Source organism: Podarcis tiliguerta, assembly GCF_965153285.1.
Source record: "Podarcis tiliguerta genome assembly, chromosome: 3".
Taxonomy (NCBI): Eukaryota; Metazoa; Chordata; class Lepidosauria; order Squamata; family Lacertidae; genus Podarcis; species Podarcis tiliguerta.
In genome coordinates, this window is record NC_139536.1 from 117,114,413 (window position 1) to 117,126,088 (window position 11,676).

General features: G+C 43.7%; 1 protein-coding gene across 1 annotated transcript in view; it reads right to left on the bottom strand.

Annotated features, from left to right (window-relative positions):
* PELI1 (pellino E3 ubiquitin protein ligase 1) overlaps positions 1-10,205 on the bottom strand; it is a 75,094-nt gene extending 64,889 nt beyond the window's left edge. Inside the window, exon 1 of the mRNA XM_083435402.1 lies at positions 10,127-10,205. The gene's annotated coding sequence lies outside the window, so the exon portion shown is untranslated. The remainder of the gene's footprint in view (positions 1-10,126) is intronic.
* Positions 10,206-11,676: the final 1,471 nt, after the last annotated feature.

The following is an 11,676-nucleotide window of genomic DNA, read 5'->3' on the forward strand; positions in this document are numbered from 1 at the left end:
GAACAAACAAATGTCGCAATGCAGGAATGGAAATGCCATGTGTTATGTGTGCAGACAACATATGTCATGTGTGCAGAGTAGCAAGTACACACACATGATGCCTGCTAGAGTGTGTGATCTAGTTTGGCTACTTCTCTGCCATCTTGGTCAGCCAGGTGCCTTTCGAAAAGGTGGTTCCTGTGACACTTTGGAATAAAGTGATTGCACCAGACAGACAGACAGCCTGGCCAGTTTTTTTAAAGAAATTAACCACATACATCAATTAATTTTGTTCTGAAATTAAATAGAATGAGGGAGAACACTTTTAAAAGCCAATAAATATAAAGAAGACATGTTAAGCAAAGAAGGAACTCTGATGGAATGTAAGAATTGGGTAACTTCAGGAGCACATAAAATGAGGCCAGAGGTGCGTTTATTTAGTCCTATATTAAAATGCCAAGTTTTTTCCAACTGAGACGTCGAGATCAGTACCCAGATCTGCTTAACTGCAGCAATGTGACTATAACGTCACATGCCTTCAGATCATGTCCTGGAACCTGAGACCACCTGCAGCCCAACTGCAATGAAGACATTACATAGCACACAAACACCAAGGAGCAGAACTATTGCCGCCCCCAGCATTACTTTCTGAAATCTAACTCCACCATCACCATGTAAGAGCAGGACGACTGGAGGCTTCCCCCAGTACAGAAAGGCTTAGACAACATTAACAAATAACATCTACAATGCTGCTGGTCTGGATGTAAATGACAAATTCTTTCGAAATAATGAGCCTAAGGCGCATGCTTCCTGGCACAAAGACTTGTTATTTTGTATGCACTTCAAGTACAAACCCAACAATCTTGCAAACAGGCCATTCAGTACAGGACAACTCACAATGTAGCAGAAACATTAAAAAAAAAACTTCTGCATGCTTAGAGGCAAGAAGAAACTACAAGAGCAAGCAATGTAGTGTAGAAGTTCTCTTCAAGAGAAAGTTGAGGAGGTGACAAATGATTTGACGATGAAAAGGCGAGGTGGTGGTGATTTCTGTAAAATCAATAGTGCTGGATGTGAGCTCTCACAAATTGTGAATGACGAGGAGTGAATTCCGCAATCAGATCAAGCCCACAACTGGTTTTGAAGAAGTGGGCAATAGAGATGAAATTTGGTAACTTTATTTAGCTCCTTTATGTTGTGAGAAGCAAAGCAAATTCTTTTTTGCCCTGGGCCTCCAAACGGCAATACCAGCAAAATGTAAAATTATTTTGAATTAAAAATAAAATATCAAATACATTAGCTGCTCTGAAAAATATCTGATCACCAATGCAGGCACAGCTGACAGAGCTACATGTTCAAAGGAGATCTGTGTTTTCCTTTGCAGCAGCTGTCAGGTTGCAGCTATATTCTGGAATTACAGAAGCAGTCAAAATATGTTAAGCCATAGCTTTTCCTGAGAAATTAAAGGGCATGTTTCTAGTCAAGTCAAGGGGTTTACCAACACCAAGGGACATAGTCTGTCAATAACACTTTTTAACAGAGTTGAAAATGTTGTGAAAGAGGTGTCACTTCCCCTAGTGCCTGCTTTTTGTTTTTGTTGTTCCACCGTCACTTCTGGACTAACAGGTTTTTCAGTTGTTTGCAATCATACAAAAGAGAGCTCATACCACAATCAGTGATCCAACTCTCATAAATACTTTCAATTTTCTGAAAAAAAATGTCTCCAACCTTAGACTTGCAGGAGGAACTTTCCCAAGCAGGTCTGCCAGCACATTTACCCAGGGGCTTCTAGTCAGCCTTCTGTAATATGCAGGAAACACAGAACTTGTGCTGAAGTAGTTGGTATAAGAAATAAATTACTTCTTGCCAAGGACTTTTGCCTGGGCTGCAATTAGAAAAATGGTCAGTTCAAAGTTGCAATTCATTTTTGTACACTCCAAAACAGAGACCTGAGTAACAGACGCTGAGTTAGATCCAACTTAAGTCAGCAGACCCATTGAAATCAATGTTCTTAACTTAGGGCTTATCCACACTTCCCTTTCCTCTGCACTTTCCAGGCACAGTCCATCCTTTAAAGCTCCATATCCAAGCACCATTTTTCCTGCTCCGGAGTCTTCTCCATGAAAACCTGCTCTTTAAAGCTAAATCAGAGCAAATGGCAATCCGTGGAAAACCTGAATTACCATTTGCTCTGGAGCAAAAAGGGAGCGGGGGGGGGGGACACTCGGACATGGAGCTTTAAAGTGCGGACCATGCCTTGAAAGAGCAGGGCAAATGGTAAGTATGGATGAACCCTTCGTCCTGCCCATTGATGCCAGTGGCCTCTTCTGAGTATGACTTGGTTGGACCTGCAGGGCACCTGAGCTGCCACGTCCCTCCCATTATACCCTGAACTTAAATTGTTATTTCGCATTTCTAATTAGGGGGACACTTTCTGGATGAGTGCAAAAGGAAGTCCATCCACTTATTCTGCTGCTTCAGATGTTTTTTCCTTTATTTTGTCGTCTTAATAATGCATTTGGCCTTAAAAATATATTTAGACACTGTTTTGCCCGAAGGTTGTATGTAAGAGAGGCATGTTTGAATGGCCTTTCAGAAAGGCCAAAAATTATTCATGATGCTTCTTAATCACTTTGACTACTCTTTGCTTCCAGTTTTACCACAGTTGAATCTACTAGGAAATATGGGTGTGGGAATGATAGATGAATGCAGCTGGCAGAGCCCTGTATTTTGGTGATCCTGTATTTTGTTTGGTCTCAGCTTTTTTCAAACATGGTGAGAAGCCTTTTTAACAGCTTGTTTCTTCATTTCCTGTGAGTCACAAATTCTGTCTTAAGGTTGTTGCATGACAAAGTTCCTGTTAATACTCACTGAGCACACTTCTTTGTCCTGGCTCATGTCAGGGCATGTGAACAAAACGTGAATAAGATGTTTGTGAGTTATTGAAGGAGTGGGGGGTTGCACATAGATGAAATCCAAGAGAGTAGCCATGTTGTAGTTTGTTCTTGTTATTTACTGTTTAGGCAGCACCGTTAATGCATATGGGTGCTTTATGGAATAATATAAACAAGAATGAAAAGGTCTTGCCCCCCAAGGAGCTTACAGTCTCTGTTTTGACTGTGAGATAGATAGCCAACCGAAGGAGAAGAGGGATGAGGGTGAGCAAATGCACAGGCTGCTGGCCAAACAGAGGTGACACAAAGAAACATCTTAGGACTCAGCTACATTGACAAAGAAAAAGCGCTTGATATGTGTTGTTTATGCATTCTAAAAGTGTGACACCAGATGGTGTGTGGAGTTGTGTTTTTGCTGACCTGATTTCTCATACAAAGTTTGCAAAGCGTTTAACAGAAACACTTTGATGTGTCGAGATCCAGCCTTTGTTTCAAGCAAGCTTGTTTTCTCCTGCTCCAGAGTGTAGGACCCAAGCAAGGGATTCAAGTTACGAGAAAGGGCATTCCGACTGAACACCAGGAAGAACAGGAGCTGCACTTCCTTTTGGGGGCGGCATGCCTGTACCCTGAGAGCCCAGTGCGCCACTCGCAAAAGCAGCAGGGACCTGGGCTTGCAGCGCACCTGAACTGCAGCACACACCCCTGCCACCCTCAAGGTGGAGGGTGCCCGGGAAGGAAGCAGTCACTCTGGTGACCCCCCAACCCCCATGGCAGGCCCCTGCAGACCGCCCCCCCCCCAGCACTAGCAGGACTTGCTATGGCTCTGAGGAAGAACTTTCAGATGGCAAGAGCTGTTTGGCAGTGGAACGGACTCCCTTGGGAGGTGGTGGACTCTCCGTCCTTGAAGGTTTTTAAGCAGAGGTTGGATGGCCATCTGTCATGGATGCTTTAGCTGAGATTCCTGCATTGCAGGGGGTTGGACTAGATGACTCTAGGGTTCCCTTCCAGCACTACAATTCTGTGATTCTAAGGTGCTGCAGCATTCTGTAACTTTTCTCAGAGTGGTTTAACTGTCAATCCCCTTCCCACTCTGAAAAATGTAGTTCTGTGAAGGGAACAGGGGTCTCCCAGCACCCCTTAATAAGCTACACTTCCCAGGATTCTTTGGAGAAAGCCTGAAATGTATAATGCAGATTGGAGCCAGTAAGTATGTGATCAGGAAGCTAATAGGACATGGGTAGGCAACCTAAGGCCTGGGGGCCGGATCTGGCCCAATTGCCTTCTCAATCCGGCCCGTGGATGGTCCAGGAATCAGCATGTTTTTACATGAGTAGAATGTGTCCTTTTATTTAAAATGCATCTCTGGGTTATTTGTGGGGCATAGGAATTTGTTAATTTCCCCCCTCCAAAATATAGTCCAGCCCCCCACAAGGTCTGAGGGACAGTGGACCAGCCCCCTGCTGAAAAAGTTTGCTGACCCCTGTAATAGGACTTATTTCTGATGCTTAGGATCAGAAGAAGAAGGCATCATTCAAAAATACAGTCATACCTCAGGTTTAAGTACCAAATTTTTCACTCCATAAGACACACTTTTCCCCTCTTAAAATCTAAGGGGGAATGTCTGTGCGTCTTATGGAGCAAATGTGTGGTCCCTCAGGCTTGGGGTGGAGGGGTGGGGACCCGGGCTTCCCCCGCCAGCCCCACAAGCTCTGGGAGCAGCTCCCTGAACTGCTGTTTGGGGCTGGGGGGGGTTAAACCTGGGTTTCCCCCTCCAGCCCCGACAAGCTCCTGAGCAGCTCTGGGGTAGCCAGTGAAGCCTCTGCAGGGCAGTGGGATGAAGGCTCCCTGCTGCCCCGGCGGAGGCTTCGCGGGCTATCCCAGAAGCCAGAACAGCTAGAAAGAGCGCTGCGCAGTGCTCCCTCTAGCTGTTTTAGCTTCTGTCTTAGTGGCGCAAAGCGGGGAGCCTTCATTCTGCTGCCCTGTGGAAGCTATCCCTGGTTTTTGCGGGAGGTGGGGGAAGGGACAGAGCGCGGCTCTCTCACTTCCCTCACCTCCCGCAAAAGCCAGGGGTAGCCACGCTCCCTTTAAAGAGTGATGGGCTACCCTTCTCCCTCCTCGGGGAAAAGCCCCCAAGAGCCACACACACACTCCATGTGGCTCATGAAAGGGAGCACTGAGCAGAGCCTGGGATGCATAAACGCTCTGCTCAGCGCTCCCTTTAAATAATATTTTTTTCCCTTGAATTCCCCCCCCTCCCAAAAAGTAGGTGCGCCTTATGGTCAGGTGCGCCTTATGGAGCGAAAAATACGGTAGCTTCGGGTTGAGTGACCCGGAAGTAATGGAATGCATTGCTTCCAGGTTTCGCTGCTCACACATGCACATGCACGGAAGCGGTGAATCACGGCACATGCAGACACGGGTTGCGTTCTGCTCTGGATGCAAATGGGGCTCTGGAACGGATCCCATTCACATCCAGAGGTACCACTGTAGTCGCATGCAGTTAACGCTAACACTAGTTCACCTGTTCAGGAAACTGGGCCTAAAAAACAACAGGTAATCAGAGCAGTTAAAACTGACCTCAGACTATTTTTAGGGGGACATACAGAGAGCCTCCTCATTGTCGTATTCAGCACACTTTTGTGCATATGGAGTGCAATAAAGTAAGAGGATCTACAGAAAAGTCTGCAAAATCCACCCAGTGCAAGCTGTGATTTGGGAAGGAGAAATTAAGACTGTTACCACAGACTTAGTCAAAATGTGTGTTTTTTAAATTTGCACTGGAGATCACATTTCTCCAGACAGGATGATTAAAGGGTCAGAAGTTTCAGACAAGTTGTGCATTAGCATTTGTCATATGCTCGTGTTATAAGGCCAATGAAAATTGCTAATATATTTATATAATGTAGTGGATGTTTATACCATTGTACATCATTACCTAATTCATTGCACTCAAAGCATCTGTTAAATTGTTTTATAATTTCATTCCATAACTGCTGAAAAGACAATGAGGATTCAGATGGTTACTGATATCCAAGTGAAGTTTGGTTGAAAGTGAAGGCAATGGCAAAATCTCAGCTAGGTTAGGAGTTTTTGGATTCTGTATTGCCCTTGGTTAGCCAGGGTAGATTTTTTTCTTGAAGTCTTTTGATATTGCATTGGTAAGAAGCTATTGCCTTGACTGTGATAGCCCACCTTGCATCTGTGCTTCCATAGTTTAATTTAATTTCACTTCAAGCTGGTTTCCAAAGCAGCACTACTTATGTATGCCATTTCTGATTTGTGTTTATTTGCCTGTATCAGAAGATTGTAAACTATCTCCAAGTCCCAAGAATCCTAGACTTGTTTGAGGTGAAGCACGACAAGTGCGATGGGCCCTGAAACAATGTCTGTCCTGACTTCTGCCAGGAGCTCAACGACAGAAATTTACTCTTAACCATTACAATAAATAATTACTAAACTATCATCAATAAAAACAGCAGCAAGTCACAATGCACAAAAACCCACAATACATACAAAGGAATGTATGGGACCCCCAGTTGGAAGCAGTGGTCTAGGTAGCAGTAGCCCTGGTCATTTTAGCGATTTTGTCACCAAACTCAAAACACCTTCACTGCTCCCCTTCCCACCGAGGAAGCTGGCTGTGCCAGTAGGGGAAGAAAGCAGCAGAGTGTCGCCTGGGATCACTTTGAGTTGGTTTTACCATCTGCCTTCATTGCAGGAAGCAGCTGAACAGGGGGAAGGGGCACTACACCGCCAGCAGCCCACCTTGCAGCTGTGCAGGCGGCACCAGTCCCTCTCGCTTGGGGAAGAAGCAGAGTCAGATAAGTCAGGCAGGAAGCCTGAGAGGGAAACAGGGTGGTGGTGGGGGGGTACACTTTACCAAATGCAGCAAAGATGTTCTTTTTCTCAATTTGGATCATAACTGGGTTTTTTGGGGTAGGGGTGGGGGATTGCATCACAATGTAGAGTTTCATAAGGAAGAATGGGATAAATGCAGGATTGATATGGATTGTGACTAAAGTTGTGTATATACCACTTCCCAAACCACTGGTGGGAGCGCACTGGATGCAGAATGAATGGGAGTGGGCACGGCACACAGTCTAAGAAGTTCCTTTTGCTGTCAAGCTTCTACTCTCTCAAGACGCAGAAGCAGCTTCAAGTGAGTACACACTGGCATTCAGAGCAGGAAGCAGCTGCCATTTTGGGTGCCATACAACTACATCTCCGTCTCATCCCTGTCCTACACTGTGTGTCAATCCAAAGCACATTCTGCCGAAACAATCAGTGGTGGACCTACAGTTTTGGAGCCCTGAAGCTTGAACTGATATGGGGGCCTCTTCACAACCAGCAATTAGGTCTGAGTAACCACTGTTATCTTCTTCAATGAGGTTGTTCCACAAAAAACCACCACATTATTTTATTTTTTTAATAGCTACTACACCTCAGATTTTGATTGAAATTGCTGTACTAGATTAGCTCACATGTCAAAGACACTATGGTGAATAAAACTTTCCTATGCATTATAGTTTTTGAGCTATGGAGGGATGAAAATTAGGGGAAATTAGGGAAATGTTACATACACACATGATGCACTTTTTAAAGCAAATGTGGACAAAGTCACTTCTGGGGCGCTTCCAGGATTAGGGGTCCTGAGGTTTCGCCCCTGGGAAGAGTTATAACCCATTTTGTGCCAAGAATGCCCTTCTCCAGCACTTGCTGCACAGAGAGCACTTTCTCAGGTCATTTCCTATTGGGACACCCTTGCTGATGCCGCAGGGTTGTGCCACTCCCCTTCAACATATTTGCCTTGCTTATGAATAAAATAAGCAAAAGAGGACATGTATTGAGATACATATATATGTGGCACTTACCCAGTTTGGGGTGGGTGCTGGTTGAGGCCTCTTGCCCTCCTGTGCCCGGGGGGGGGGGGCAAATTGATCTCCTTGCAGTCGGCCATTGGGCTTCTCTGTGGCTGGCCGTGATGGCTCCTGGGATTGCCTGCCAAATTTTGAATTTTGGCCCCACCAAGGCCTTGGAGGGGAGCAGAGCTTTGGTGGTGGACCTGAGGAAGCACAGCTTTTCACTCCAATTGGCCACTGGAGAATAAAAGCTGGCTGTGCTGGGGACCGTCAGCACAATCGGCAGAAGAGCAATCAGCCCGCCCAGCCCACATGTTGCTCTTTAGTTGACTTGTATAATGACTTTGCTGCGGTTTACAAATAGTTACTGTATTTAGGGCTGAGAAGTAATTTGTCTGCAAACAAATAATAATAAAATGATTATTATTAAATAATTATACAACATCTGAAGGGAACCCTGTATAGGAATGTTTAACATGTTAAATGTTTTATTAAGTTTTTGCTGGAAGCCACCCATAGTGGCTGCGTCAACCCAGTCAGATGGCCAGGGTACAAATAAAACATTATTTAAAACGTTGTTGTTGTTGTGCCCATTGGGGTTTTTTGCCTTCCTCATAGCAATCACCACAACTTTTGGCAGTTAAGGCATTGAGTGCAATCCTGAGTCCAATTCTGGGTCTGGGGTGATTTGGGGCATCACCTCAACCTCATGTAGGTGGGTTCCCAGGGTACCCCACTAAAGGGATTTGAATGGAAGTTTCTGTTTTGAAGCCAAACAGGGAACAGAAGGGCCATGGAACTCCCAGTCACGGCATGGGGAGGGTCAGCTTAGTTGACCTGTGTCTTTTTACTAAGACACACTTTTTTGTTGGTTTTTAAACAAATACATATCCAGTAACCATTACACACGTATCCAGCAGTAAAGTTAATGGTGTTTGTTTTAACCATTGTCCCTAGACATACATTTACCCATTCAACATTAAAAACCTATTACTTAACGTATCCCTCCTAGTTGATCTGCACCCATAACCCAGCCATGACACCTGTCCTAACCTCAACCTTCCCCTGGGAAGGTGATAAGGGATACATACCCAGTGCCTAAGCCAAAGCTTACCTACATCTGCAATCAATAAAGCTGAGGCCAAATCTTAATCCCACAAAGTTGTCATTTCTGTTTATTCCATCTGTTGTCTTTGCCCACGGGGGTAGAGCACACTGCAAGTGGTTCTGCAAATCAATACACCAGCTGCTTTCTTTCAAAAGACTGCAGAAGGATTTTTATTTTTTTTAAAGGAAGTGGAAATACTCATCAAATGGAATGGAGTAGAGTAGACTCAGTTCCAGCATCTCTCAGGTGGGCAACGTTCCCATTATAAGAGAACCAGGGAGGCGTTCATGGTGAGTTCTGGCACTGGAGAAGACCATTGTTTGAAAAGACCCTGTGTGTGTGTGTTTGTATGGACAACGCTATCTATCTCTTTGGATTATGTTAACGCTTGAAGGTGTGTACAATTGCAAATCCCTATGTACTAAAATAATTGTGAGAAAACAGTCCCTGTGTATTTCAAAGGCTACGTGTGTACACAGCCTTAGACAGGCAACAATTTTCATGTTCTTCTGCCAAAAAGAAAACAAATTAAAGTAGTTTTAAAATTTTGCAATAGTGAATGCTGGGGCAAATGAAGCCTCTTTTTCTGAAGTGTGCTCAGATGTAGACCCTGATTTGAATCAGAGAGTCTCCAAAGTACTTAGAGATGGGCTGTTTTCCCATCTGGCAAACTGACTTCTGAACAGTATATCTTGTGTTCTGTGCACACCCCAACACATATGTGTTCAGAGCCATTTATATGTTGAAATCTGCCCTAAATCTTAAGAAAGTTACACCTTAAAGCAAACCGGTAAATAAGAAATGTGATAGAAAGCAGGAAGATTGCAATGGCATCTTGTTTAAGAAATCCCCCCCCCCCCCGCCGACAAACGTACACATGAAAGGGGGCTTAGAGAACTGATACATGGGAGAAACACTGTTCCACAATCATCTTTGATATTTAAACAAGAGTCCGTTTCTGTTTCATGACAGGCACATTCTGTTCTGGCATCAGTGTCTAACTAGATTTTCTGAGTCATATATGCAGAATAAAATGACAAGTGGTGGCCTGTGGTGTTTTCTACAGAAAAGATGTATTATTTCCCAGCATATATTTGAAACTGCTGAAGTCATTAAAACAGCCATGAGTTACAAATGCTTTTCTTTTTCTTCTTTAATGAGATGCTTCAGATATCATTATATGATCACATGCTAATCTCAAGTCCTTGAACAATATGCAGATATGTGTTTAGGTATGTTTAGGTATGTATGTACCACATGCTTACCTGTTCACCAAGGATTCATACCTTAAATTGAACTGCATTTTGGCAATACCTTTTCAGTTCATGGTCACAGATCTGCCCTGCATGGTTCTTCTGTCCTCCACACCCAGATTTGAAAGTAGAAGGTGTGAAGAGTTACTAGCAGAAGCAAGAAGTCTTCTTAGAAACAGGTCATCTATAGAATATTGAATCATATTTATGAAGCATTAGAATGTGCCCCTGCCTGTTGTCATGTTTAGAAGTTGACTCCAGATGTCATAACTTTGTAGTAGTTTTAGGTGTGCCAGAGTCTGGAACAGTTTTTTTGTTTGCTCAGTCTCTCCCCAGTGTATACCTGGACAGGAACCTGTCAAAGATTCTGGTAGACTTTCCCAGTCTATACTTCTGCTTGTTTCAGAGTTGTTTTAATCAATCCAGTTCTTGACCACTGCCTTTTCTGTAAATTTTCCATGAAGCATTTGACACCTAGTACTAAAATAATAATAATCTACAAACAGCTGCTACTGCTGCTATGTTTTATCACAGACTTACAGTACATGCCTGCCTGGATGATGGCACTGAAGATATGCAATGATATCACTGGGTGCTGACCAGCCACATTAAAATATGAATCCAGAAGTTAAAGGCAAACACTTTAAGGGAAGTGTAATCATTGTTGTCATACGAGCCGATATTTAAAATGTAAGTAGTGGCTGATGTAAGTTATAACTAGCTTCAATTAGCAAAGACAAAGCCCTTTAATTACAGTAATTACTGGGTAGACTTCCTACCTCTGCCAATGTATTCTAAACCCCATAGAAGGTTCACTGGTTCCATTAACAATTCAACTGAAACCCCCACTACAAATTATGCCAAATTTGAGGAAATAATATCTACTGTTACCCTCTGCTTGCCCCAACCCCTTTACCTTGTACTGCCTCCAAGTAACACTGCATTCATATACTAAAGACAAGTAGGTGGATGTGTAAATTATTGCAATCCATCTGAATGTAGATTTAATTATTTTCTTTGGAACCTGTTAGAGATGCAATTTATCACATGCTAATTAACAAACTTTAAAGATCTAACCTTCTGAACCATATTTGTAGTTGCCTGAAGTAAAAAAGACCATTATGGTGGCAGAAGGGGAACAATGATTTTAGAAAGTGGTACAGAATATTCTGCTGTTACCTGTTTAGCAACATTCTCTGCTATTTTGCTTATATTGGGTGCAGTGAAAGCCAGTCCATTTGGCAGTATGAGGCAGGTGCATCAAAAGATCCTAAGGTAATTGGGCGTGTGGGTGGCAAGGCACTTAAGCATAAGGTAGTGACTGAACTCCAGGTATTCAATACCCTTTTCACTCTGGTTTCTAACCCAGATTGAGGACTGAGCCATTCTTTATCATTCTGGTGGGTAGTACACCAGGAGCTAGAAAAGAGAGAGCACATTCATATTGGTTCAGTGGACCCTTTCAGTCCACTGGCTTTTGATTCCACAAACTGTTAAATCCTTCTGGGTCACTTATCCTGGGTGGGGTAGATGTTCAAGCGATATCAGTCCTTGCTTGAAGGTAGCTGGTTCTGAGTGGCTGC